Raw genomic sequence first — 15,468 nt, forward strand, 5'->3', positions numbered from 1 at the left:
AGTCCTAAGGATCAGGATTCTAAATAATGGTCTTTCAGTTAGACTGGTTGATGAAAATATGTAAGTTCTGGGGCACTGGTTGATAGAAAATATAAGGCAAATCTGTTCCACGTCTAAGAGTTTGATTTGAATGGCCAGTATTTAAGAATTTGTATCAAAACCTACCTATATTGAAGAGTTTGGTTTGGAACTCTCTTGTATTGAAGAGCTGATATTCAAGTTAACTAAGCCAGCCTAAGCCTCAATCAGTACTGAATACAGAGATCATTTGCATGCTATTTCTTCCATTAGTTTTAAATTCAACACCACAAGAGGCATAAAACAGCAACAACAAAGGCCGTAACATGCAGCTGAAAGATTTCTGTCCAATTTCTTGCCTTCTTCTTGCTGCTGAAGGCAGATTAAGAAGGCATCATTTTCTCTGACATATGCAGTGTACAGTCACCTTGCCTATTAGATTCAAACAGGGCAAAAGAATACTGAGGGAGGGGTGGGCTTAAGGGAAAATTTGCATATACATTTCCATTAGGGTTAAAAACATTTAAATCCACATTACCCTGGACCATAAGATAATGAATGCACCATTATGGACAAGGCTTAGCGTGTGTTGCTGCTGCATTTGGCAGGTTCAAGTCTTGCTCTGGGTGTAATATTTGGTGACTCATTTTTCCTCAAGCATAGAGTAATAGGCTTTAACTTTGCTAAGCTTTTCTGCCAGCCCTTCGCCCCCTGCTGTTCCATTATATTGAACTTGTAAGCAGGACGCTCTGTCCGGCTCACCCAGATTACCACAGCAATACAGCCCCGCTGAGGGGCTGGTGTCAGGATAAGTGTCAGGGAGGGAGCTCCCCATCTTGGCATGCTGTTCTCATCTTATTAAATTCAGCTTTGTGGAAGCAGGGAGCCCGCCTCTCAGTCACACTGGCTCAAGCGTGATCCAACTGCTACTGTCAGACAATATGAAAATAGGAACCACCACAGCTAATGGCAGGTGCTGCTTCACAGCTGAAAAAAAAAAAAAGAAGTCTGAGGGGGTTTTTATTATTATTATGATTTTATGAGCCTGGGTGCGTGTGTGCCATTTTACTCTTATAGACATTTCACTAGATTGACGGCCTGATTCAGAGAGTCGAATGCTTTTGGGAAATGAAACAAGATCGCACACTTTCAGCATATTGGGGAATCCAAGTTAGAGGATTGCTTTTATTCGCCTTCATTGTTGTAGGTTCTAGTGGATCATTCTTAAATCCCTGAGAATCAAGAGTGTCCTAAAAATCCTAAATTGTATCACTAAGATTTTTGTCTTAGTGCAACAAGGAGACAAAGGCTCTGCTTAAAGGGATGAAGACATCGAACAAAATGGAAAATCTAGGTCTGGAAATAAGTCACTGTGTGGGTTTGAGAGTCCCAACTTCACTCCACATTTCTGCCTTAACATGTGTTTTGGTTATAAATTGCTGCAGAACAAACTACTTCAATATTTAGTGGCTTAAAACAACAATTTTATTAAGTTTTATATTCTGTGGTTTGGCGTTCTGAAGAATGTCTATTTGAATGAACAAAGTCAGCCTAAGCTTCAACAAGGACTGAACTCAGGCCATTTTGCACACTATTTCTCCCATTGTTTTTAAATAGGCTCTGTTAGATGGTTCTTCTGCTGGTCTCACTTAGGGTCTCTTTGCAGCTGTGATCAGATTGTGAGCAAGGCTTGAACACCCAGGATCCTCCTCTCATGAGTCTGATAGACATCCTGGCAAGGATGCCTAAGTCTGGGACTGTAGCTGATAAAGGCAGGGGGAAGATGTTGCTGATTCCTTTCTCTCTTTCCACTGGCCTCTACATGTATTGTCTCTCCATGGCCTTTCCAGCAAAGTAGCTGGACATCTAACACTGTGACTCAAAGCTACTGACCTTCTTACAGGCTTAGGCCTTGTAACTGTCTGACTGTCACTTCTCCCACATCCTATCAGTTGAAGGAAGTCACAGGCCCACCAGTCCAGATTCAGTGGGCAGGAACACTGGAAAGTATGGTTCACTGGGGGCCATTATTAGAGACCAGCTAATGTATCATGTTATGTATTTTGGTCTCCAGCCACCAACAATCTAGTGATATTATCAATCCTGCATGATAAACCGTGTCATAAAGATAATTTATTCAGTTATTCTGTAACTTTTTCAATTGAATGCAAGTGTAAGCCTCTAGGATTTGCTATCTATGAATTGGAATTCCATCACAGTACAAAGTGCATTTTGAGGTAATCTAGACTCTACTTAGTTAAGGTGTATGGTTGGATAGAGAATGAGAAAGGAAGAATGTGGGAAGCCAAGTCACTAAGTGCTTGAGCCAGGATGAAGCCACACATATATCATTCAACGGATTCTTTGAAAACTAACACTGAGTCTATTAGGCATAATAATTTAGAAATCTAAAAGAGGGGGATTCCAGAAATACAGTGACCCAAATGCAGCCCTTTGACTTCCTCACCAATTCCAATCTGTTAGTCTCCACCTGACTGATAGGGAACACTCTTCTTTATCTGAGTGAGCATCTGGAGACCAGCTAGAACCCCAGGAAATAATTTACTTTTTGTGAAGGTTGGCGAACTCCAGGGAGAAGGTCTTCATTGGCCTTTCATGAGAGTACCAGGTATTCCTGGTTTCCAAGAGTCCAAGGAGTATAACAGGAGGACAAAGTATCAAAGAGAACAAAGAGTCTGGGTAGCAAAAGAGTTCCCCACTATAGCAGAGGGTAGCCTGCTACCTGCTGCTAGAGAGCCATTAGGTGTTGTTAAAGAGAATGGAGATCTCTTTATTTACCCTCAATGGGAGAGCTGCCATTGATCAAACAACCTGAGCCCCTAGAAGACTTAGCAAATATTTTATCTTAGTCATTTTTTGCTGCTACAACTGAATACCACATAGTGGGTAATTTATAAAGAAAAAATATTTCTCACAGTTCTCGAGAGGCTGGGAAGTCCAAGATCAAGGTGCAAACATCTGGTGAGGGCCCTCTTGATGCATCTGGAAATGGCAGAAAGTGTTAGGGCAAGAGGGAATGGGTGTGGGGTCCTCAATGGAAGAAAGGTAGAAGAGAGTGAACCACTTCCACGAGCCCTTTTTATAGTGTGTTAATCCATTCATGATGGTGGATTCCTGATGACCTAAATACATCCCAAAAGGCCCAGCTCTCAACATGGTTGCATTGGGGATAAAGTTTCTAACACTAGAACTTTGGGGGAAACACTCTACTAAAAATATAAAAATTAGCCAGGCATGGTGGAGGGCACCTGTAATCCCAGCTACTCAGGAGGGTGAGGCAGAGAATTACTTGAACCCAGGAGATGGAGGTTTCAGTGAGCCAAGATCACGCCACTGCACTCCAGCCTGGGTGACAGAGTGAGATTCCATCTCAAAAGAAAATAATAATAATAGAATTAGTTAGAAAATTTGGTAAGCTGGCTATATACATGATAAATATTTTAAATAATCTATACCTCTTATAGATCCTAGCCTTGAGTATCCCAAATGGGAATGGAAAACATTTCACACACAGCAAAAACAAAAACAAAAAAAAGCATTTAAGAATATGTTAAGCATGACAAGGTAAAGAAATCAAAAAATCTTATTGACGGACATAACACAAGATCCAAATGTATAGAAATCCATATATTCTTCAATTGGACAATTTAAAATCACAAAAACATTTTTCCCAAAATTATTCTTTAAATTTAAATTTTCTGCAACTCTAATAAAAAAAACAAATTTCTGCCTTACATTTAGATAACATTATCTTACAATTTTTTGCTAAAGAAGAAATCCTTAAGAATAACCAAGATAATTATGCAAAGTGAAGGTAGTTGCCTACTACTGTAAACTGGATAAGATCTCATTATGCAGACTCACCATAATTCATTAAACCTTTTTCTAATGATTAATTCATTGAAATCAATACACATTCTTGTACACCTGTCCCTATGTACTAGTGCATATATTTACTGTGGTGTACCTAGGAAGAGTATTTGCTGGATTGCCCATACATCTATGAACTCAGCTGGGATAAGAAATTACTTTCTTGTTGCATTGTTAGCTGATGTAAAATGGGCATCATTGTACCTCTTCAATACCTCTTTGTTTCTTTTTTTTTTTGTAGAGGATATTGAATGAATTTTCATTGGATAAATAGAAACAAACCCTTTCAAAGAGGCCCTTCCTTCAAAATTTAGAAAGGGTACGAATTCAAGAAAGTTTTAAAAACAAAATTGTGCGCATGAATTGAGCATAAGCTCTTCCTGTTGTGTTTGAAAACTTTCTGAAAAGCTTCAAAACAACAAAAATGAGAATAACTCTTCGAACATAGATTACCTAGACATTTGTTTTGCTTACTCACAAAGCCTTTTGTACTCTCTTACACATACATTTTTTTAGCATTCTGAAATATTTCAATCATACGTAAAAGCATAACAAGTAAAATAAATACAACCTTTATAACAACTATTCAACTGTGTCAAACCTTCGCATTTTACCATATTTCTTTAGAATTTTAAAATAAGACATTTTAAATACAATTGAATCTACTGTTTATTCCTCTTCAATCTTATTCCCCTCCCTTCTTTCCTCTCTCTTCTAGAGGAAAATTACTCTGAATTTGGAGTTTATAATTATGCAACTTTTATAGATTTATTATATTTGTATGTGATATGATAAATAATATTTAGAACATTTCTTAATGTTTTCTTACTCTATAAAAATAGTCTCATACAATGTGTCATTCTTCTACATGCTCTTCTTGGACAATATTTTGTTTCTGAGATTTAAGTATTTGATACACATAACTGAATCTAGTTGAAAAACTAGTATTATAAATATGAAACTTATTAATTCTCTTAAATACACAGTTTTATTGTTTCCAACTTTTTCCTGTTGCAAGCTGTAGTACAGTAATCATTCTTGAACAGACAATGTGGAAGCAGTTAAGAGAATTCAGTCATCTTCTATTAAATTTCTATTAAAGAGATTTGCAAAAATATAAAATAGTGCCACTTTTCACACTGATTTTGTTATTTGAGAAAATATAGTTATTTTCCATAAAAATTTGTTATTTAAGTTAACAATATTAATGATATTAATAGGTAAAATTGACTTTATTACAGTTATTTCAAAATGAATAGTTATCTAAATTTCTGTTTTAATTTCTAATTTAGTAACAATTAATGGATAAAACTCACATAAACAATAGCCCTTTAGGGTTCTCAGTGATTATTAAGAATGTAGAAGAGACCAAAAAGTTGGGGAATCTTTATATATTTTTTACAGATTGTGTGTGTGTGTGTTGTGTGTGTGTGTGTATGTGAACATATTTTCATTTCTCTTGGATAAATACCTACAAGTGAAAAATTTGGGTGAAAAATAGATGTTAAATTTTCTCACTGCTGCTCAGTTTTCCAACGTGGTTATATGCTTTTATATTTTCTCCAGTTATTTGTGAGAATTGTTATATATTTTTGCAAAATTTGCTTTTTTAATTTGTCTTTTTAGTCATTCCAGTGGCTATGCAATGATAGCTCATTGTGGTTTTAATTTGAGAATGTCATTCTAGTGACTCTCTCCTCTAGGCTAAACCCTAAGCATATATTGTTAAAAATGCAAAAATCCCAGGGAAAGTATTATAGATTATCAGTGCTGGTCTTTTGTCCTTGCTCAGCATTATTTATTAGGTTGTTATCCTAAATTACAAATAATGAGGATACAAGCAATAAAGTGATTGCTAAGGTGTAAAGATAGTACCATCATAGTGTGTCACAGATAGCATTGCCTTGGCTGAGACTAAGTTTTGATGAGAAGATCTTTTTAACAGTACTAGAAGTATGTAATATAGGACATGGCATAAAGGTGCTGCACAAAAAAAGCTCAAGTTAGGAAACCGGTGTAATGAAAACTGTACCAGATTGGGGGTCCAGTAGACTTGAGACTGAATCCAAGTCACCCTAGGAGGATTTTAGCCTCTCTGAATCTCAGCTTGTCATTGATGATATGACGTTAATAAAACCTACATTTCAGAATTGTTGAGAGGATTAAATAAGATTAAAATAATTTACTTAACTTATTAAAATAATAAGGCATAGAGTGGTTTCTCAAATAATCTCCTATTTCAATCAAGTTCACATTTCCTATCCCTGCCTCCAGTGATGCTGAGAGGCTAAAAGATTTCAGAGCATTGGGTGGTGTGAGGTGTGAAAGGAATGTCAATCCATGCAGTATGATGGTGCTGAGTGGTCCAGCACTGGCGTATGAGAGAAAGTAAGTTTCCTGAAGATACTTGGCCAAGACTGGCTATCTTTTCCCCAACCCATTTCCTCCTTCTCTTGGGAAGGGTTAAACCATGTTTCTCATGTTTCTCATTACAGTTATCTGTGGCCAAGTGACTGAGTGCTAACCATTGAAATGGAAGGCCCCTGATGTCCTATGATATTATAGAACTACAAAATGGGAGGGCCCAATTTCCACACTGAAAAGTTACATGAGCTAGAAGTAAACTTTTATTATGTTAATTCAAAGAGATATTAGCATTGTTTGTTCCAGCGCTCTCCTACCTTGGCTAGATAGAACAGATTGACTACTTAGAACTCTCTATAGAGCTGCCAGAGGTTTAACCTGGTGCCTCTCAGGTGCTAAATAAATACTTGTTGAGAGGCATGGAGGGGCTGGCTGGCCAGGAGGGGTTGGTGGGGCAGCAGGGCAGCGACCATGGGGAGCTTGAGGGACGAGCTGCTCAAAGCCATCTGGCATGCCTTCACTGCACTCGACCATGACCACAGTGGCAAAGTCTCCAAGTCCCAGCTCAAGGTCCTTTCCCGTAACCTGTGCACGGTGCTGAAGGTTCCTCATGACCCTGTTGCCCTTGAAGAACACTTCAGGGATGATGATGAGGGGCCAGTGTCCAACCAGGGCTACATGCCTTATTTAAACAAGTTCATTTTGGAAAAGGTCCAAGACAACTTTGACAAGATTGAATTCAATAGGATGTGTTGGACCCTCTGTGTCAAAAAAAACCTCACAAAGGAATTCCCTGCTCATTACAGAAGGTGATGCATTTAAAGTATGGGTTATTTTCAACTTTTTATCTGAGACCAAGTATCCATTAATTATTGTGACAGAAGAGATCGAATACCTGCTTAAGAAGCTTACAGAAGCTATGGGAGGAGGTTGGCAGCAAGAACAATTTGAACATTATAAAGTCAACTTTGATGACAGTAAAGATGGCCCTTCTGCGTGGGAACTTATCGAGCTTATTGGAAATGGACAGTTTAGCAAAGGCATGGATTGGCAGACTGTGTCTATGGCAATTAATGAAGTCTTTAATGAACTTATATTAGATGTATAAAAACAGGGGGGTTACATGATGAAAAAGGGTCACAGACGGAAAAACTGGACTGAACAATGGTTTGTACTAAAACGCAACATAATTTCTTACTATGTGAGTGAGGACCTGAATGATAAGAAAGGAGACATTCTCTTGGATGAAAATTGCTGTTTAGAGTCCTTGCCTGACAAAGATGGAAAGAAATGCCTTTTTCTCATAAAATGTTTTGATAAGACTTTTGAAATTGGTGCTTCAGATAAGAAGAAGAAACAGGAGTGGATTCAAGCCATTCATTCTACTATTCATCTGTTGAAGCTGGGCAGCCCTCCACCACACAAGAAGCTCGACAGCGTCTGAAGGAACTCTGGAAGAAGCAACTGGCTGAACAAGAGGAACTGGAGCAACAAATGAAGGAGCTCCAGGCCGCCAGCGAAAGCAAGCAGCTGGAGTTGGAGGCCGTGCGGAAGAAACGAGGAAGCAGCATCTCGTGCAGCAGAAGAGGAAAAGAAACGCCTTCAGACTCAAGTGGAACTTCAGGCCAGGTTCAGCACAGAGCTGGAAAGAGAGAAGCTTATCAGACAGCAGATGGAAGAACAGGTTGCCCAAAAGTCCTCTGAACTGGAACAGTATTTACAGCGAGTACGGGAGCTGGAAGATACGTACCTAAGGCTGCAAGAGACTCTTGAGGATGAGAGACAGGCCCGGCAAGATGAAGAGACGGTGTGGAAGCTTCAGGCCAGGTTGTTGGAGGAAGAGTCTTCCAAGAGGGCTGAACTAGAAAAGTGACACTTGGAGCAGCAGCAGGCCATTCAGATGACTGAGGCAGAGAAGCAGGAGTTGGAGAATCAGCGTGTCCTGGAGGAGCGGGCCCTGAAGGAGGCCATGGAGCAGCTGGAGCAGCTGGAGTTGGAACGGAAACAAGCACTTGAGCAGTACTAGGAAGTTAAAAAAAAGCTGGAGATGGCAGCTAATAAGACCAAGAGCTGGAAGGACAAAGTGGCCCATCATGAAGGATTAATTCGACTGATAGAACCAGGTTCAAAGAACTCTCACCTGATCACTAACTGGGGACCTGCTGCTTTCACTGAGGCAGACCTTGAAGAGAGAGAGAAGAATTGGAAAGAGAAAAAGACCACGGAGTGACTGAGCTTGCTGTCTCACATCTCATCAATTATGTAGATACTATATGGTGGGAGGGCTTTATGCTAAAGACAAAAGAAACAGCTTTGGGAGCCGGGCGCAGTGGCTCACGCCTGTAATCCATGCCTCCAGCATCACAGGAGGCCGAGGCGGTGGATCGCCTGAAGTCAGGAGTTCAAGACCAGCTTGGCCAACCTGGTGAAACCCTGTCTCTACTAAAAATAGAAAGAAAAAAAAATTAGCTGGGCATGGTGGCAGGCGCCTGTAATTCCAGCTACTTGTAAGGCTGAGGCAGGAGAATCACTTGAATCCAGGAGGTGGAGGTTGCAGTGAGCCCAGATCATGCCACTGCACTCCAGCCTGGGTGAGAGTGAGATTCCATCTCAAAAAAGAAAAAGAAATGGCTTTGCTGCTTTTAACTCTTCTTCCTTCTGTGCCTAAGTGGGTCAATATCCTAAGGAAGCCTTATTATTTATCTTTCTGCAAATAAGGGCTACCTGAAAAGGGGGAAAAAGTCAGTATTGTCAAGCTGTTTATTTACTCTTTCTTTGAAAACTTCACCTTCTGAAAATTACCTTTTAGCTCTCTCAGATTCTTCCCCAAATGAGGCAGGGTGCAGACAGCATAGTCAGCTCTGCAGAGTTTGGAGGGCCTCACTGCCACGGAGTAGTCAGGACCTCTGTGGACTGGGTGTCAGCTCTTTCCTTTGGCAGTGTGTTTCCTTCTCCGAGTATGTGCTGTTAAACTAGACTGGGCAGTTTGCTTTCCATTCCCTGATACTTAACATGGAATGCCTTTGACCATTGGTGCTCTGACAGAGAAGTCATGGAGTCACTGCCATTTCCTGGTTGCCCTTTTGGAATGTGATCCTGTTAGTAGGGGTTTTTTAGCTTCTACTAATATATTTATTTCCCTAACCATCATACACTTGGCATGTTTCATTCCCATCTCCTTTCCCCTCACCTTAGAGGAGACCATACCTTTGCCCCATATTCTCAACCTAATTTTCTCTCATATTCACTCTCTCTAGTCAGTGATGTGCTACTAAGTATATGCCAGGCTGTGAGAGGATTATGCTGAGTAGTAGAAAGAAGCTAATTTGAAATAAAAATTATTTGGATAATTAAGAAAGCAAATTATATGCGCATGGCCAGTAGGAAGTTGACTGTATGTCTGCTAGTTAGATTCAAAACATCATAAAGATGACAGCATGCCAATATATTAGACTAGCCATGATATTAGCCTTTGTTAGACGGGCAGCTTTTTTGCTTTTTCCCTTCCTCTGTGATGACAATGGAGGAAATAGCCAATAGAAATAAATTTAACAGGGAAATTGGGATCATAGTTTATATGTATCTGATTTCAAAGGAGTATTAAGGAAGGTTTTCGTACATGATCTATCTTTGGATTAAGGAGAACATTTATGAAATCAAGCCTTCTAACACTAGTTATAATTGAGAAGCAGCAGTAACTCCATGGATAGCAATTAAGCTTAAAATTATAAATAAATATGGGGATAATTCAGTTATTGCAAAAAAAAAAGGAGGGGGCAGAACTCAGTAGAATAGAGTCCTTTTCTCTCTACAAGTATTAAATGAGGACAGAGAACCTCAGGTGTTCTTATGCTAGTGCTTGCTGAGTGCATGCTAAGAAAGCAATTCCAAATAGATGTATACATCTAGAGAGAGTGGTATTAGAGGTTTCAGTGTATGTATTTGGAAACTGGAATATAATCCCATAAATTATCACCTTTTATGACTAGAAAATATTTGCCAATGAAGAAGTGGTCTTTAGGTATTTGTCTTAAGACTTTTAGCTGTTTAATAAAAATATAATTTTATTTAATGATTTCTTGTAGTTATCTTTATAAAGTTTAGATTATTGTCTAAAATATTTTTGTATCATGTGCCTTTGAAATTTGACAGCGGATTTGGGTGTTGAATTTCTGCCTAGCCATTTATCAATATTATCATTTTATTCAGTAGCTGGCAGGTGTATTAGACCAATGAGACCTAGGCAAGAAATGGAAACTTTCCTGTGGTTTGATTACACATTACACCAGAAGACCCCAGTATCCCTCATTCCAGCATGAGGAAAAAATATTTTACAAAGAAGCTAATCACCTATGTGAAATCTATGGGGTGGAACAGTGTGGCCTTGGGGAGTCTCTGCATGGTGGGGAGGGTGATAATAGAATATGTGAATTTCTACTTCTTAAAGTTGTGAAATAGGCCCTGCACTTTTGCAGAATGTCCTTCCTTCAACCTGGCTTAATCCACAGCTGTAGCTGAAAATATGACCTGGGGCTTAGCTGCCCTAGCCCTGGCTTCTTGAAGACCTCACTGTCTGGCTCCCAGCCATCGGCCTAAGGACTGCCTGCTTTCTGGTCACAGGTGGACCTTGATATGACCAAGTAGTTTTATATGTGGTTGTGCAACAGGTTTCTGTTTAATGCACAACGTTACCAATTTACATCTTGGTTTCAGTGACACTATGTCTAAGGGAAGCAAAATCCTTTTAAACAGTGCTTTGGCTAAGATAGATACTTGTGAATCAAAGATAGCACAGAAATGAACTAAGTAAATACCATTTGGAATTATATTTTGATACTAACTGATTTTTTCCTAGCATTTAAAATGGTTTTACCTGTCAAAGGGCCAACAGAACTCTTGGTTTTACTTTTGTAATTACTGTACAGAAAATTTCAGGAGTGTTTGAGTGCTTGTGATAATCAGGTGTTTTCCTTAATAAGTAGGGATATGATCATTTTCAGGAATTATGCATGAAAAAAGTTTTTAAAATGTATTTTTGTGATGTGCTATGTTAAAAGAAAACCAAATATTTATTATTTTAAAACATTCGTATCATAACATTGTACAGTGTAATATGCTCAACTTTCACAAATTTTTGCTAATTTTTCTAAGATATATTAAAAATATTTTGTATTTTTTTAAGTAAAATGGACCCAATAAGAAAATTAAAAATACCAGAAAAAAAAATTGTTGAATTGATCATCAAATAATAAACTAATAATTGATTAGAAAAAAATGTGTGAGTTGAAGAGAGGATATGGGAAAAAAATAAATTTGCTTTCTTTATAAGATTGCTCCAGTCTGGCCCATGCCAGAGGAAACAATTTTAATTTCTTGTCCCAGTGGGCCTTAAAACTGTCTGCCCTTCATGGGCTTATTAGGAGTTGGAAAAGCTAGGGAAGGTGACATCCAAAGGTTATTACTACTAGCAGTCTGCTATTTCTCTCCCCCATACCAATTCCTCTCTTTCAAAAGATTTTATTGCACGTGGTACTAAAAAAAATTAAAACAAAATAATAAATATAATTAAAAAGATATTTACCAGACTCGAGTTGAATCTGAGAAAAACTCTCTAGCAGTGTAAACATTGAAGACAGAATAAGTCTTGAAAAGTGCTGTACAGCCTAACCCCACTTTTTCACTGGTTCTCACCTCTTTAATAATCCACAAACTCAATACTTCTCTCAGAAAACCCAGCAGTCTCACCCTACTTCTCCACGAACATTTCATAGCCAAGAGCTGTAATGAGGTCTCCTGCAAGTGCAACTCCCATTATGTTTACCAAATATGTTATGGTATCTTTACTGAAAGATTCTTGTCAACAGTGTGTGTCTCTCTGGGCACAGTTTACAGGGTAATTCAGTAAACTTACACCATTTTTTTTTTTTCAATTAATCCTTTCTCTAGAAATGAGCTAATCTGTACTAGGCCTCCTTGTCAATAGTGTGAATTATCTGATTTTTACTGTTTTCAAAAGCATTTTGCATATTCATAAAATGTTATTCAAATGTACAGTATTAAATGTATAGAACAGAAGACTAAGAGATGGGTTTGAAGTCAAAAGTAATTAATTCTGTTTTAGATAAGTCAATTAGAATTGAAGTACAGACTATATGTAGATTCTGTCTTATTAATTTGATATACTCCTAGAGAAGCCTAGGCAGTATACAGTGGACTCATAATTATTTTAGATCCTTTATGAATCCATACATTTCTGATTCACCTGAATGATAGTAAGTTAGTCATAATACCAAAAGATATAGACTTTAAGAAGATTCAATTTGAAAAGTCAAATTTATAAAATATTTAAATTATGGGGCAATTATTTGATTACAAATTAACTATTTGATTACAAATTAACTATTTGCTTCACAGGAGTTTGATAATTTGTCAGTAGTTTAACCAAAAAGGCTGAGAGGTTAATTTAAAGCATGAGTCAGAAACTTTCTCTGTTAAAAAATTAGTAATATTTTAGGTTTTGTGGGCCAGATGATGTCTGTCACAACTACTCAACCTGACCTTGTGAAGTATGTATGCAGCAAAATCAGCCATACATGAATGAGTATGGCTGTGTTTTCCAATAAAACTTTCTTTATGGACACTGAATTCGAATTTCATATACTTTTATTGCATCATAAAATAAATCTTCTTTTGATTCTTTTCAGTCATTAAAAATGTAAAACCGTCTTTAGCTCCTGGGCCATACTAAAACAGGGGACAGGCTGGGTTTGGTCCACAGGAAATAATTTGCTAACTCTAATTTAAAGTATTATAAACAAGTCTCAATTGGTAATCAGAATAAAATGAAGGTAAATCATCATCAGGTGTGTAGGGAAAGTAGGGATCAACATAGATGCTTCAGTTTAGAATTTAGCGTTCATGGCTGGAAGGGCCTTTAGCACTGTGGTGCAGATGAGAACACAGGCAGAGAGGTCCTGGGACAAACCTCAGGGCACAGGGAGCTGCCTTGACTAAGCCTGGAAGAAAACCCATGTCTAATGTTGTTTCATTGTATCTGTGCCTTTTCTTCTTTCTTTTGCTCAGATCTCACGTTGAGGAGTTCGTGGGATTTTGAATAGTTTCAACCTCGTCATTTTTTTCACTTACCTTAGACAATATAATTTTTAGTCATGGTTGACTCAACACACCAACACGGATTCCCAGATCTCATCTCCTAGAGATTCTGACTCAAAAGTTGTAGGATGGGGCCTTGGAATCTGCATGTTTAACAAATCATCCTGGCTGGGCATGGTGGCTCACGCCTGTAATCCCAATGCTTTGGGAGGCTGAGACAGGAGGATTACCTGAGGTCAAGAGTTTGAGACCAGCCTGGCCAACATGGTAAAACCCGGCTCTACTAAAAATACAAAAAAAAAAAAAAAATGTGGTGGTGCGTGCCTATAATCCCAGCTACTCAGGAGGCTGAGGCAGGAGAATTGCTTGAACCCTGGAGGTGGAGGTTGCAATGAGCCGAGATGGCGCCACTGCACTCCAGCCTGGGTGACAGAGTTAGACTCTGTCTCAGAACAAACAAACAAACAAAAACAAAGACAAATGTGGGTTCTGCAGCTCGTGGACAAAGTATCCTGATTACTTTCTTTTCTAGCTCAACACTGGTTTTTGTCTTCTTTTAGACCACTTCCACCTGTTCCTCCTTCTCATTCCTTGGTCTAAATATTCAGCTATGGCTTGTGTGTGATTTCTTTTTGGGGATTTCTTATGGAACAGAAGCTCAATGTGTTCTTACACCCCACTGCAGCCAAAGTAATCTTTTTAAAATGCCACTCTATCCATGTTGGTACCCTGCTAGACCCTTCACTGGTTTTTCTCTGATTCAGGATACAGGTAAAACTCCTTACTAAAGCCTACCCAATTTTGTTCCTCCTTTTTCTGCCTCCTCATCCTACCCACATTTTCACCCTGACCTTCTGTATCCCAGCCTCTCTGACTGCCTTGTAGTCCCAAATCTTTATGCCTCTTCCTGCCACAGGGCCTTTGCACTCACAGTTTTTTCTGCTCATTCTGTTTTGCATTCTTCTTCTCCTAGTTGCTTTCTACACAGGCTTCATATCTCACTTCAAGTGATATTTCCTAAAGGAAGGATGTTCTCTCCTTAGCTATTGTAAAATACTCATATACCAGGTGTCACCCTAAAGGCAATTTTACACTTGTTTTTATAACTATTTGACAAAGTTTTCTCTCTCTCGCTAGACTATGAGTTCCCTGAGGACAGATTTCAAGTTAATATTTGGTTCAAATTTGTATCTTCCAAGCCCAGCACATTGCCAAGCTCAATATTTATTAGTAGAGTTAATGAACAAGTGAATGAATGAATGAATGAATGAGAGACCATTGTGGGTTATGTACTATATGCTCCAGGCAACTGAGAAAAATTGAAAAAGTGTTTTGCAGCTATGAGAGACATAAAACCTCCCATATGAAAACAACTGTGAGAAATCTGAGAGGGCTTTGTATCATCCTGCTACTAATGTATATCTCAGCATGGTGCTACAGTTGAAAAGATCACCACTGCCTAGACCAAAGGAGAAAAGGGCAATGGCACCAACCACAGCTGACAAATACAGAGGGAAAAAAGCAAGTGTAAAGGAGGAGGAATTTCTAAAGTATGAGGATTACAATAAAATTATGGTTACCAAATACCAAAAAGAAGAAAAAGAATAAGGTAGCCCAGACCTGATATGTCAGACTTGTATGACAGGAAATGTTGACTGGCACACAGACTTTGGTAAAAGTTCAGTGTCAGGATTCAGACTTGCTCTACCAACTTGTATTGAATGTCAAATGATGAAATGGCCCGACCTTTGCGTGAATGCCTATTCTAGATTTCAACTTCTCACAAGTAGGTATTGTAACATTTATGATATATAAACTATTAAAATATGCTCTAAAAGCATCTTTGTAACCTATTTGTTTTTCACGTAATATTGTCATTAAGCTTACATGACTACTAGGGAAATGCAATCTTTCTTTTAAAAACTTGATTTTTAATAATATATAGCAAACAGGTAGAGTCAAAATTATATTTGCCACAATTTTTATTTCTTTCTAGGAAAGAGACTGTTTCATTTTCTTAGCATTTGGCACAGAGGAGGTGCTCAACAATGATGATTACTGAATGCATGATTAAAAGAGTAC

The 15,468-nt window shown here is 38.3% G+C and overlaps 1 long non-coding RNA gene and 1 pseudogene across 1 annotated transcript in view; both read left to right on the forward strand.

The window, feature by feature from the left end:
• Nucleotides 1–15,468, forward strand: part of LOC105705616 (uncharacterized) — a 226,775-nt gene that overhangs the window by 21,513 nt on the left and 189,794 nt on the right. The gene's annotated exons all lie outside the window — the stretch shown is intronic.
• On the forward strand, nt 6,745–8,565 carry LOC105705613 (switch-associated protein 70-like; annotated as a pseudogene).

Source organism: Aotus nancymaae, unplaced genomic scaffold (assembly GCF_030222135.1).
Source record: "Aotus nancymaae isolate 86718 unplaced genomic scaffold, 86718_ANA_hifiasm-v0.15.2.pri h1tg000019l, whole genome shotgun sequence".
Lineage (NCBI taxonomy): Eukaryota > Metazoa > Chordata > Mammalia > Primates > Aotidae > Aotus > Aotus nancymaae.